Here is a 14,123-nt window from a genome sequence, read left to right as displayed (position 1 = left end):
TGACATCATTTACTAAATGTAAGCTGTGAAATTCAGCTCAGTTTGATGTGAACAGAATGAATTCACATGAGGTCAGAATCCTCCAATATGATGTCATGGACACAAAGATTGTCTCTGACAGCACTCAGTGGAGAAGCAGTTTAACAGTTCAGGTTTGAGGTCTGCCAGCAGCTCAGCAAGGCTAAACGTAGCATTAGCTCATTAGCATGAGCAGAATCCAGCTGAGGCTGATGGAACACAGTTAGATCTGCAGGGATTCACTCACAAACCAAAGCACACCTTCATCAGTAACACACATTAAACTCTGCTGGACATTTGATTGGTTTCTGATTGAATGTTTCTGTTCAAACTGTCTGTGATCAGATCAGTCATGTAACGTCCAGAGGAGGCAGCAGGACTTGGTTTAAACTCTGGTCCTGATGGTGTTTTAAAGAGCAGTGAAGGAGGCTGGAACAAGCATCTCTGAGCAGAGAGGATGCTGAGATTCACTTGTAGCCTCTTCAGTTGGTCCGTCTTTGGAGGAATCCAGTGATGCTGATGTTTGACTGACGGCAAAAACCTGGAGATGAAGATCCAGAGTTTAAAGAGGAGCTGAACTTCATCCTGGTCATTATTTGGTGGACTTCAGTGGAACTGTGAGGTTGGTCAGTGAAGTGTGAGGAAATACAGGAAGTAGAAACCCCAGTGACAGATGTTCAGAGTCCAACACGGATCAAAGGCGTGTTGAGTAGACCTGCATCATGTGAACATCTGGAAGTCTCTCTAGTTTCAGCAAACTTTAGTCACTTAATCAGATTTTACATGTTCTTTGTATTTGGAGACTACACCTGTGGTCATGTTAGCTGTGCAGCGTTGCCATGGTTACAGGTGTTCTTCTCATCAGCAGTGAGGTTCATGGAAAAGGCTTCTTCACAGCAGACTGATGGTGGATTTATTCTTCTCCAGAAAGACAGCCCACAGACTGTATAGAAGTTTATCTGTCCCACCAGACACAGATCACAGCTACAATCCTGTCATTATCTGATATTTAAAGCAGCTTTGTTCCCCTTCATCGTTTCACTACAACAAACAACAACCAGCACAATGAAATGTAAAGTTCTGAAGTTTGGATCATGAAGCAGCTCTGCTAGTTGTTCCCCTGGATTTTAATATGACAGTTAATGACAGTTCTTGTCATGATGCAAAGGTCTCCTTTGGTATAGAACTACCTTAGGGTCATACAAATAAATTTATCCTAAGACACATGTGAGATCACACTTTGGCCATACTTGAGAGGCCCATATCTTTGCTCCTGTTATAGCTATAATGGCAAACTTGGTGTCAAAGTGTACATTTTTGGGGTCAAGGAATACGATAAAATAGGTTCTAAGACTAAAAAAAGAATAATATTCTCCTCACCATGACAAGTAAAAGTAAAATATGCAATTTATTAAAAAAACACATACCAAAAACACCGTCTATTCACAACTCAATAATTTAATAAATAACAGCTTCAAGTGTTGAACATGTATGTTATGGATGCTAAGAAACTGAGTCGTGAGACAACAAGTTCATAGCTACAATCGTGGAAAAATGATTAGACCACCCTTGCTTTCTTCAATTTCTTGTTCATTTTAATGCCTGGTAACATTAAAGGTATATTACCTGAAGAACAAAAAGGATGCAAATGGCTGTAGTAAATACTTTCTTCCAGAAGAGGCAGGAACATAGGGTGACCTATAAGAGTGGAGGTAGGAGCACACAGGTAGACTACATCTTGTGTAGACGGTGTAATCTGAAGGAGATCAGTGACTGCAAAGTAGTGGTAGGTGAGAGTGTAGCCAGACAGCATAGGATGGTGGTGTGTAGGATGACCCTGGTGGTGAAGAAGATGAAGAGGGCAAAGGCAGAGCAGAGGACCAAATGGTGGAAGCTGAAAAAGGAAGAGTGTTGTATGACTTTCAGGAAAGAGTTGAGACAGGCTTTGGATGGTCAGGAGGTGCTTCCAGATGACTGGACAACTACAGCAAATGTGATCAGGGAGACAGGTCGGAGAGTACTTGGTGTGTCATCTGGAAGGAAAGGAGATAAGGAGACTTGGTGGTGGAATGAGGAGGTGCAGGAGTGGATCCAGAGAAAGAGGTTAGCTAAGAAGAAGTGGGACACTGAGAGGACTGAAGAGAGTAGACAGGAGTACAGGGAGATGCAGCGTAAGGTGAAAGTAGAGGTGGCAAAGGCCAAACAAGGGGCTTACGATGACTTGTATGCTAGGTTGGACAGTAAGGAGGGAGAGACTGACCTGTACAGGTTGGCAAGGCAGAGAGACAGAGATGGGAAGGACGTGCAGCAGGTTAGGGTGATAAAGGATAAGGATGGAAGTGTGTTGACAGGTGCCAATAGTGTGATGGGAAGATGGAAAGAGTACTTTGAAGAGTTGATGAATGAGGAAAATGAGAGAGAACGAAGAATAGAAGAGGTGACTGTTGTGGACCAGGAAGTAGCAAAGATTAGTAAGGATGAAGTGAGGAGGGTATTGAAGAGGATGAAGAGTGGAAAGGCACTTGGTCCTGATGATATACCTGTGGAGGTATGGAAGTGTCTCAGAGAGGTAGCAGTAGAGTTTCTGACTGGGTTGTTCAACAGGATCTTAGATAAGATGAAGAGAAGATGCCCGAGGAATGGAGGAGACGTGTGCTGGTGCCCATCTTTAAGAACAAGGGAGATGTGCAGAGTTGTGGCAACTACAGAGGAATAAAGCTGATGAGCCACACGATGAAGCTATGGGAAAGAGTAGTTGAAGCTAGACTAAGGGCAGAGGTGAACATCTGTGAGCAGCAGTATGGTTTCATGCCAAGAGTACAACAGATGCAATATTTGCTTTGAGGATGTTGATAGAGAAGTACAGAGAAGGTCAGAAGGAGCTGCATTGTGTCTTTGTAGATCTGGAGAAAGCTTCTGACAGGGTGCCCAGAGAGGAACTGTGGTTTTGTATGAGGAAGTCTGGAGTGGCAGAGAAGTATGTTAGAGTGGTGCAGGACATGTATGAGGACTGTAAGACAGTGGTGAAGTGTGCTGTAGGAGTAACAGAGGAGTTCAAGGTGGAGGTGGGAGTACATCAGGGATCAGCTCTGAGCCCCTTCTTGTTTGCTATGGTGATGGACAGGATGACAGACGAGGTCAGACAGGAGTCTCCATGGACTATGATGTTTGCAGATGACATTGTGATCTGTAGTGAGAGCAGGGAACAGGTGGAGGAGAAGCTAGAGGCGTGGAGGTTTGCCCTGGAAAGGAGAGGAATGAAGGTTAGCCGCAGCAAGACGGAGTATCTGTGTGTGAATGAGAGGGACCCAAGTGGAAGAATGAGGTTACAGGGAGAAGAGATCAAGAAGGTGGAGGATTTTAAGTACTTAGGGTCAACAGTCCAGAGCAATGGAGAGTGTGGAAAAGAGGTGAAGAAGCGTGTACAGGCAGGCTGGAACGGCTGGAGAAAAGTGTCAGGTGTGATGTGTGATAGAAGAGTTTCAGCTAAAATGAAAGGAAAGGTTTACAAAACTGTGGTGAGACCAGCCATGTTGTTTGGTCTGGAGACAGTGTCCCTGAGGAAAAGACAGGAGGCAGAGCTGGAGGTAGCAGAACTGAAGATGCTGAGGTTCTCTTTGGGAGTGACCAGGATGGATAGGATCAGGAATGAGGACATCAGAGGGACAGCACATGTTAGAGGCTTTGGAGATAAAGTCAGAGAGGCCAGACTGAGATGGTTCAGACATGTCCAGAGGAGAGAGAGTGAATATATTGGTAGAAGGATGCTGAGTTTCCCACTGCCAGGCAGGAGGCCTAGAGGAAGACCAAAGAGGAGGTTTATGGATGTGGTTAAAGAGGACATGAAGGTAGTTGGTGTGAGAGAAGAGGATGCAGCAGACAGGGTTAGATGGAGGCAATTGATTCACTGTGGGGACCCCTGAAGGGAAAAGCCGAAAGGAAAAGAAGAAGAAGACCTGAAGAACACAATGAACACCACAAAAATGCCAAAGTGCATGGCTGCAGTCATCAGAAACAATGGTTATGAATCAGTACTATTTCCTGTGTGGATCATGGGACTAAAACAGACAGAAAAGAAAACATGGAATCCTAAAAGCTGTTTTTGGCAGAACAATGCCAGAGCTATGGATGATTGGTTATTATCAAGAAAACCATGGAAAATGTCTGATATCAGCTCTGAAATTAAACTCTTATGAGATATTTTGTTGTCATTATATTTGTCCAAACAAATGTATCTTTAGGCATTAAAATGAACAAGAAATTGAAGAAAACAAAGGTGGTCGAATCATTTTTTTCCATGACTGTTTGTTCACATTTTAAAAGCAGGTGTCAGGTTCTCCTCCTCCCCCCCGTCCCTCGTGACATCCAATTTCCTTTTCCCTATCTCTCTTCCTCTCTCTCTCACCCTCTCTCGCTCCCTCTCCCTCTCTCTCCTCCACTTTGCAATCAGTGTTCCCACAGTGCCCAGGCAGCTGCAGCTCATCCTGTGATTACAACCTCCAGCAATAAAAGACCGGTTCCTGCATCCAATCTCCACCAGATTGTAAACTCTGTCGAGACCGTCAGTTTCTCTCTCGCCTTCTTTTGAATTGTAAATTGTGATAATCGACACTAACGTCGCCTGTCCTCCTCTCCTCGCAGAACGACCCAGCTGCCCGGGTCTCCTCCGGTCCTGCCTTCCCTCTCGTGCTCCCCGCTCGGACTCCCCTCCTGGTTTTCCCTCCCGGACCCCCGGACCCTCCTGCCACCTCACCACCACAGACCCTCTGCGCCTGGCTTCCCTCCGCTGATGCTCCAGCCTTCGGCTCTATTGCCACCTCGCCACACCGGACCCTCGACACCTGGCTTCCCTCCGCTGATGCTCCAGCCTTCGGCTCTATTGCCACCTCGCCACACCGGACCCTCGACACCTGGCTTCCCTCCGCTGACGCCCAGCCTTCAGTCCTCCTGCCGCCTCGTCTCCCTGAACCCTCTGCATCTGGCTTCCTTCCGCTGACACCTCTGCCTCCAGCCTGCCGCCGCGGGCGTCTGGCTACTCCCGGCCGCCGCACTCTGTCCCGCCTGGACTCCCGTCAGCCGCTGATCCCCGGCTCAGCCACTCCGTCCCCGGACTCCACTTCACCATATCCTTCCGGACTCCCCTCTGGCTCCACACCCCTCCACCATCCCACAATAAAGCCTGCTCCTAAATCTATCTCCTGCCTGGTAGTGTGTTCTCTGCTCGGGTTCGCCAGCCTGAAAGTGTGACAGCAGGCAATGCAAATACCCACAATTTTCTAGTGATAAAGACTAATAGCTTAGTGTAAATACATCTATTTAGATGTCTGTACCACGGTGGGAACATGAGCCGTGACATCCACACAGAGACATGCAAGGCAGCCTCTGCATGCAGCATTTGCTGTATGAGTGGGCTCATACAGCCAGTCTTACACTTGAAAATGACAAGTTCTGGCAAGTCCTTTGAAATAGTGGCAGTTGTGTAGACAGGAGCTGGTGGAGAGTCTGGGGAACCCTGCTGCCATCCCCATAGAGATGGCAAGACTGTTGCATGGTGTTGGACGAGTGCCTTGCCCCATACATGTCCACTAAAGAGAAACATGATTCGTGATACCAAGGCCCTCCATTATTCTTAGCCATATTTATAGTATGTGAATGGAAATGGAGATGGAAATTAGCTCTGTGCTAAATCTGGTGCAGGCATCTTTTTAATGTTACTGACCATTGTCCTTTTAACTAAAATAAACTAAGTTGTGCAGCATCCACAGTTGTGATGTTGTCCTCAGATACACCACAGAGCATCGGGACAAATCTCTGGAGCATGGGTGTCTGACCTGGACTATGGTAGCTGATTGTTTGTCTGAGGACTTTCATTGCATGCTGAGCTATAGTGGGGCTGGTAGGCAACTCTGTGAACAGTGGGAACATGTATGATTTTGATGGGTGAAGTAGCCTCTGTGATGCTACAGCATTTCTGCAGCTTTTGTGCTACATGGCAGGATTTTAACTCATCACCTGCACTACATCTTATGGAGCCCCTCTGATGACATGCTAAAAAAATAAATAAATTGTGGCCACGATATAGCTATAACGTGTGCATGAAATACTACTTTGTTCCCACGAAATAAGTACAACGTGCACATGAAATACTAACTAATACTATTAATATCATTCCTGGACAGCTGGGTAAGCAAATCGAGCGCACCCTCTCCACAACCTGCAATAATATGTGTACGGGCTGTACCTACGTGATGTTCATAAAATGAGTGTCTTTTCTTAGCTGTTCTAGTCCATATCCTGTTATCCCGCATTTAGGAAGTTATTTATTATCCCCCGTCTCCACGAAGTGGAAAAGTGGGATATGGGTTTGGCCTCCATCCGTCTGTCCATCTGTGCTTCCGTCCATCCGTCCGTCCGTCTGTCCATCCGTCCGTCCGTCTGTCCGAGATGAAGGGGGCAGTTTTTCTCGGAAACTATTACAGCTAGGATTACGAAATTTAGTGTGTAGCTTCACACCATGGACACCTTGATCAAGTTCAAAAATGAGACCTGTGCAATAATATTTAACAGAGTTATGGCCCTTTATCACTATTTTGGATATAGACTCACAGACATCACATGTGGCGGGGGATATTGATGACCATGTCGTCTTGTTTAGGCCTGTGTTTGATATTTTGTTGCAACGGGTAGCCTATCTGCTGACGTGTCACCTGATATACAAACTTTTTATCCTCATGCTGTTACTACACGTTGTTTTGTTGTGCTAATATGTAGCCATAAACTCATTTGTGTCTGTAGGAGCTGCAGCCCTGCACACATATCAGGACACTTTTCAAGAACAGCTGAGGGGTGTAGGCATACTACTAAGCGAGGTATGTTGAGCAGAAAACCAGAGTTTTTTGTCACAAAGGTGTCTCTGTTTTAACCTGACTAGATCACCATGCTAACTTATGCTGCAGACCAAACCTGGTCCGGACCACATTCTGTTCAGAGTTTCAGCTTTAAATCGTCTTCAAAAGTGCCTTTTTCACTGACCATCTCCTCTGAAAGTAGCATCCCGTGTGTCAGACTCTCAGCTGAGGGAATATATAGGCTATATGAACCGCAGCGTTTAATGATGCTACCGGATGAAGCCGTGCAGTTACGGTAGCGCACTCTGTATACATTTCCAAGGGAACCAGTAGCCTATCAATGATCACAATTTTACACAGAGACGCCTTCGTGACACAGAAAACTCCGGTTTTATGCTCAACATACCTCGCTTAGTACCTCGCCTAAACCCTTCAGCTGTTCTTGAAAAGTGTCCTGATATGTGTGCAGGGCTGCAGCTCCTACAGATGTTGTACCTAATTTGTGGCCACAAATTAGTATTTTGTGTGAACAAATTAGTTTTTCGTGGGAATGAAGTAGTATTGCGTGCGCACGTTATAGCTATAGCATGGCCACAATTTATTTTTTTACCATGTCATCAGAGGGGCTCCGTAACATCCTGACTCGCACCCCTCATGTCTACAATAAACTCAGGCAGATCCCCAAATACCTTAGGCTCCTGGATGTTACCTACAGCTATTTTTTAACATGATTGCAATCACTGTCATCTTCCCCCTGGACAGAGCTCTGTCCCACCTGGTGAAGCCTGCAAGTACTGTGAGAATCATGTTCTTTGATTTCTCCAGAGCTTTTAACACAATTCAGCTGGTTCTCCTGAGGGAAGGGCTGGAGGTCACAGGGGTGGATCACCACCTCTTGGGTAGGATAATGGACTACCTCACAGACAGACCACAGGTTGTGAGGACACAGGACTGTGAGTCTGACATGGTGGTCTGCAGCACAGGGGCCCCACAGGGAATGGTCTTGGCTCTGTTTCTTTTCACCCAGTACACTGCAGACTTCATGGACCACTCAGCCAGCTGTCATCTGCAGAAGTTCTCTGATGACTCTGCAGTCTTTGGTTTCATCTCAGATGATGATGATGATTGGGAGTACAGAGAACTGAACCAGGACTTTGAGGACTGGTGCCAGTGGAACTGCCTCCAGATCAACTCGGGAAAGACCAGAGAACCGGTGGTGGACTTCCACAGGCGCAGTCACACACACCACCATTGGTGAACATCCAGGGCATGAAGATGGAGAGAGTGGACTCATACAAGTGCCTGTGTGTTCACCTGAACAATAAACTGGACTGGTCAGACCACACCACAGCACTTAAGAAGAAGGGTCAAAGCAGACTCTGTCTACTGAGGAGACTACTGTCTTTTGGGGTGTAGGGGACACTCCTGAAGACTTTTTATGACTCTGTGGTGGCATCAGTCATCTTTTATGGAGTAGTCTGCTGGGGGAGCAACATCACAGCTGCTGGCAAAAGGAGACTTGATCAGCTAATCAGGATGGCCCGGGGAGCTCCCTGGATCCAGTGTAGGTGGTGGGAGAAAAGAGGACGTTAGCCAAGCTAACATCCCTGCTGGACAGCATCTCCCACTCCATGCATGACACTCTGAGGGCACCAGACAGCTCCTTTAGTGACAGATTGATTATCCCAGGTGTATGAAGGAGTGTTACCACAGGTCCTTCCTTCATGCTGGTATCAGACTTTCCAACAGACCACACACACTCACTTAATAACAGTTAGCAAACTGTCATATGCAATAAGCTAAAGTGCAATTAATTTGTGTATATATGTATAATAATGAAGCTAACTAGCTAGCAAAATGTAGGCTATGTGCTTGCTTTAATAATGAAGCTAAGTAGTTGATAGCTAGCTAGCTATAATGTAGCTAACTATTTATTAGCTGGCAAATTATTAATTATCAAACCTTAAAAATTATTTTCTATTCAATGAGAAAGGCATACGAACCTCAAAGTGTCAACCTGTCACTTTGGACCTTCAACAGCTGCTACAGCTGTTGCAATCCCTGGTGCATTTGAGCATGTGCTACTCCTAACTAGTTGAAATCCCATGCTACTTAGGACAAATGTAATGTACAGAAGTAGTTGCACTGCTTAAATAAAAAACTTTTTGAAGGAAACGATACGTAAAGTCACTCTGATGACACAATTTTTATGTAAAATGTGCATCTGTACCCCCAGTTGTCATGGCGAAGGGAGAGCTGTTGGTATTTTAAACTTGAAACCTATTTTATTGGATTCCTTGACCCCAAAAATGTACACTTTGACATCAACGTTGTCATTATATCTATAACAGAAGGATTTTCAGCACATTGGTGGCCATTTTTGGAAAAAAAAAGTGTTTATTTCCAATACAAAGTGTGATCTCACTTGTGTCTTAGGATAAATTTATTTGTATGACTCTGAGGCATACCAAAGGGGACCTTTGCATCATGACTTGAAGTCAAAGGCCTATTTTTGGGGTTTAACCTCCCTAATAATTCGGGTGCGTTTATGTCAACAACAGCTGGTGTACAGCCGTGAACGTTGTGGATAAACTTTGCTGCGCTGACCTGGAGCTACTAATGGTGAGATGCAGGCCATTCTTTATTCCAAGGGAATGTACAACAGTCACTTTCAGGGCTCAATTTAGACGGTCGCCAGGTTGCCATTTGCGACTAAAAACCGATTTTGGCGACCAAAAATCAAATCAAATCAAATCAAATCAAACTTTATTTATAAAGCAGTTTTCATACAAAAAAAGCAGCACAAAGTGCTGTACAACATTTAAAAACATTAAAAATAAGAATACCCATCCCGCCCTCCCTCCATATAGGCACACAACTGCATGCACACACACACACACACACTCTCACCACTGGCTGTAGGAAGACATGGCGTGGCACTGACGATTGTGGAAAATGCCTCCATTGGGGCCGTCCACACCGGGAGGAGCTCCAGGCCGTGCCCGCCGGAGGCGCCGGCACCCAGACTCCCCGACCACGACAGACACAGGGACCCCACACCGAGGTAGGGAGCCCCCCAACTAGCCGAGCCGAGGAGACCCGAGGACAACACCCCCAGCAGCAGACCAGACACAGCCCCCAGTGTGGAGGACCCCCCTGAGGAAACACTGGAGTTGAAAGAAATAAAATAAACAAATAAATAAATGTGGTAATAACTAAATAATGGGAAGTAAAAACCATAAAATACGTAAGATGATAAATAAGGAATGATAAGAACAACAGGATATAGGAAGGCTTAAAAGATCAGTTAAAAGCCTGATTAAAAAGGTAAGTCTTTAACCTTCCTTTAAAAGTCCTGAGGTTCTCTGGCAGGCTATTCCAGAGGCGGGGGCCATAATGGCTAAATGCCGCCTCGCCGTGTGTTCGAGTTCTGGCTTGTGGTATAATTAAGAGTCCGCTGCCAGAGGACCTCAGGGTCCGCGAGGGTTGGTATGTTAAAAGGAGATCGGACAAATAAGAAGGCGCAAGGCCATTAAGACATTTAAAAACTAATTAAAGGACCTTTAAATCGATCCTGAAATGGACGGGGAGCCAATGCAGTGACTTTAAAACTGGTGTAATATGCTCCCGCCCCCTGGTCCTTGTCAGCACGCGTGCGGCTGAGTTTTGTTAAAGCTGAAGATTAAAAATACTCTTTTTGGGAAGACCAGAGAGCAGGGCATTACAATAGTCTAAACGAGAAGAGATAAAAGCATGCATTAGAACCTCCTGCTGGCCTGAGAGAGAAATGGGCGGACTCTGGCTATGTTCTTAAGATGGTAAAACCCTATCTTTGTTATGTTTTTAATATGTGGGATAAAATTCAGCTCAGAGTCAAAAATAACGCCCAGGTTTTTTACAAATTCTGCTGGTTTAAAATCTTGTAATTTAGGTAAAAGTTTCTCTCCCTGACCTTCAGGACCTATAACTAAAACCTCAGTTTTGTCCTGGTTGAGCTGTAGGAAGTTCGCTGCCATCCATGACTTAATGTCTAAAATACACTTTAAAGGGTATCTATTGGCCCTGTGTCATCAGGAGACACGGCAATGTACAGCTGTGTATCATCAGCGTAGCTATGGAAACTGATGCCGTGTCTCCTGATGACGTCCCCAAGAGGAAGCATATAAAGATTAAAAAGAATGGGACCTAAAATTGATCCTTGGGGAACCCCACACCTAATTTCATGGGTTCCTGAGGAACACGTATCCATACTTACATAAAAACATCGGTCCGTAAGATAAGAGTTGAACCAGTTAAGCACAGTACCAGAGAGGCCAACCAGGTGTCTGAGTCTGTTTAATAAGATATGATGGTCTACTGTATCAAAAGCGGTGCTTAGATCCAGTAGAACCAACACTGTTAGTTTTTTATTATCTAAATTCCACCTGATATCATTTAAACTCTTTAAAAGTGCTGTCTCTGTACTGTGGTTTATCCTAAAACCAGACTGATACGTTTCTAAAATGTTAATTCTGTTTAAAAAGTCACTGACTTGGTTAAGAACCAGTTTTTCTAAAATTTTACTTAAGAACGGTAAGTTGGATACAGGACGGTAGTTATTAAGAACATTAGGGTCTAGACTGCTCTTCTTCAGGAGGGGCCTCACCACCGCCGTTTTAAAGGCAGTGGGGAAGACACCTGTCCGAAGAGAGCAGTTCATTATGTTTAAAAATTGTTCCTCAAAGAATCCATAAAAGAATCCATGACAAAAAACACACTTGTTAGGGGCCCGAATATTTTGATTTGGGCTACTGACCTCCAAATCCAGGTTTCAGGGATGGCAATTATCCGCGGATTTCCGCCGATTTAATTTCAAATTTGAACACTTTATTGTCGCTGATGTTAACATCGTTAACATCTCGCCGGAGTCCGCGAGACTTTCTAAGAAGGCCCACAGCATCTCTTCAGACACCTCCCAGCCAGGAAGTCCTATTGGAACTGCTGCCATCAGGCAAAGGTTACAGGACAATAAAATGATACACAGGCAGACTCAGGAACAGTTTCTTCCCCTGAGCTGTGGCCTCCAAACCCCCTCCTACCACCTACCCATAACCCCCTTCTCACCACGATCGCCCATCCATTACTACAAGTTCTGCACTATCTATCTCTCTATCTTCTGAGCTCCACCTAAGATGATGGTTCTGGTTTATAGAAACCCTAACAGGACAGAGTGTTTTCCTCTTCAGCAGAATGAAGATGATCTGCAGCAGAACATGCTGTCCTCCAGAATGGTCTGACAGTGAATGAGGGATGAGAGTTGACCTCGTTAAACGTCCACATGGGGTTCTATCTGCTGCAGATGCATCATGAGTGGAACAATCAGTCATACTGAGTGTTTCCACCTTCATCCTGCAGAGTCCTGATGACTGATTCAGACAGAATAAAACTAAAGAACCCATCCTGCAGGCTTCCTGGATCACTGTTCTCCTTTAGAACCTCTTTCAGCTGAATGACTCCAACATTACAGCTGAGCACTGTGGAGTTTAGAGCAGTTTCAGAGTCTGATGGAGGATAATGAGCTGTGTTTTCATCATCAGGCTGTTTGTTCCTTCTTTTCTTTCTCCCTCAGTGTTCAGATCAGGAACTAAGTCAAAGACCAGAAGCTGACGTTCAGCTCTGCTTGCTTCAGTCTGCCAGCACTAACCCTGCATCCTGCTGGGAAGTTGTGCACTTTCATCACTCTGATGTGAGTTCATTTAGACTGCAGGTGTGTGATCAGTCAGTCCTACCTGGACAGGTGATGCAGATGTTGTCAGTGTTCAGGAAAACCTCTGCAGAAGATCCACTGGTGGAAGAAAATCAAGAACTGTTTTAGTTTCACTCACAAAATGACCTCAGTCCAACTAAACTGGATGATGTTTGTTTCTGACGACTCACACGTGTGTTTATGATCAATATATCAGGTATTTACAGCCAATCAGAGACCAGAACGGTCTTGTTGCCATGGTAACCCAGAACATGGAGCAGAAGCTTGGAACATGCAGTGAAAGGTTCATATTTGAACCCAAACTATCAGATTCTTGTAAAGCAAAAAGGCAGAAAGTGAAACTTCCAGAATGCTGGAGTCTCTTTTCTGTTTTTATCTTTTATGATCAGAAATCCAGAATTCCACCAAAATGTTTTTACAGAACAAAGTATTTCCTGTGTAGAGAAAGGACTGCAAAGAAAGCTCCAAACCCAGACAGGATTCCCTGAGTGACTAAAGGAAAGCAGAGCAAACGGAGCTAAAGCACCTTTAAGCAGCAACGACAGAAAACAGAGAAAACACCAAACGTCTGAACCTGATCAACCAAACAGCACCACAGGAACTAAACAGATGTCAGCAGAGCTATCCACGGCGGCTCCAGGTGCAGAAAACAAACACACCAGAATAAAAGAACACAAAAAGAAACTCTACCAAGGTTCTAAAATGACTCCCAAAGAAAGAAGAACAGCGAGTGAAGAACCAGAGGAGGATTCAGGAAATGATCAGCAGCAGAAAAAGCAGCAGGAAAGTTCTGATGAGAGGAAGTTCCATCATTATGAAGCTTTAGAGGATCATCTGTCAGAGTAATGTCATTAAAGGATCTTACCTGAGCTGCTGCTTCAGACGATCTGAGGAGCTGACGAGGAGAATCACCTTTTTATAGGTAAAGATGTGGTCACATGATTTCTGAGAAACCTCACCTAGCCCCTCATTCCATCCTGTTTTTGTCTGATGGTCTGATAACATTGCAGTCGAGCAGCTATTGTGCGTGTGTGCAGGTCTGAACATGAACAACAACTTTCCTTGTGGGTCGTCAGGACATCAGTTTTGATGTCAGTTAAACATCATGAATGCACTGCTGTCCTTTTCAACACGAGGCTACATTCCACTATCAGCCTCTGTAATTATAACAATGAGCTGTGCAAGGCTAGGCAGCTGCATTTATCTGGAAAGATTAACAAGAATGTCTACAACTCTCGCACTCTGTTTACTGTGACTGAAAAAAAAACAGTTAAGCCAAGCTCCTCTCCACTGAGACATGAAACAAATTAGCCAACTTTTTTAGCAAAAAAATCAAAACAATTACAAAAAACACAAACGCCACACAGACAAGAAAACTAATCTGTGTCTAAAGCCTAGAAAAAACTTTAATGATATGTCACAATTTAATATGGTTGATTAAAAAACCCTAGAAGAAATAGTTGAAATTGACATGCACTCTGGGCGTAATACAATTTAGCTTTTACCTCAGT

The 14,123-nt window shown here is 44.8% G+C and overlaps 1 protein-coding gene across 4 annotated transcripts in view; it reads right to left on the bottom strand.

The window, feature by feature from the left end:
* The window catches only part of LOC110946179 (septin-5-like), a 200,908-nt gene extending 187,522 nt beyond the window's left edge, over window positions 1-13,386 (bottom strand). For 3 of the 4 annotated variants that reach the window (XM_051938410.1, XM_051938409.1, XM_051938404.1), the window contains exon 1: window positions 12,635-13,386. The gene's annotated coding sequence lies outside the window, so the exon portion shown is untranslated. The remainder of the gene's footprint in view (window positions 1-12,634) is intronic. The other variant, XM_051938406.1, reaches the window with a different exon arrangement.
* Between the last annotated feature and the right edge of the window lie 737 nt (window positions 13,387-14,123).

This window comes from Acanthochromis polyacanthus, chromosome 18, assembly GCF_021347895.1.
Source record: "Acanthochromis polyacanthus isolate Apoly-LR-REF ecotype Palm Island chromosome 18, KAUST_Apoly_ChrSc, whole genome shotgun sequence".
Lineage (NCBI taxonomy): Eukaryota > Metazoa > Chordata > Actinopteri > Pomacentridae > Acanthochromis > Acanthochromis polyacanthus.
The sequence above is the reverse complement of the archived record's forward strand: the minus strand, read 5'-3'. Positions and strand labels throughout refer to the sequence as shown.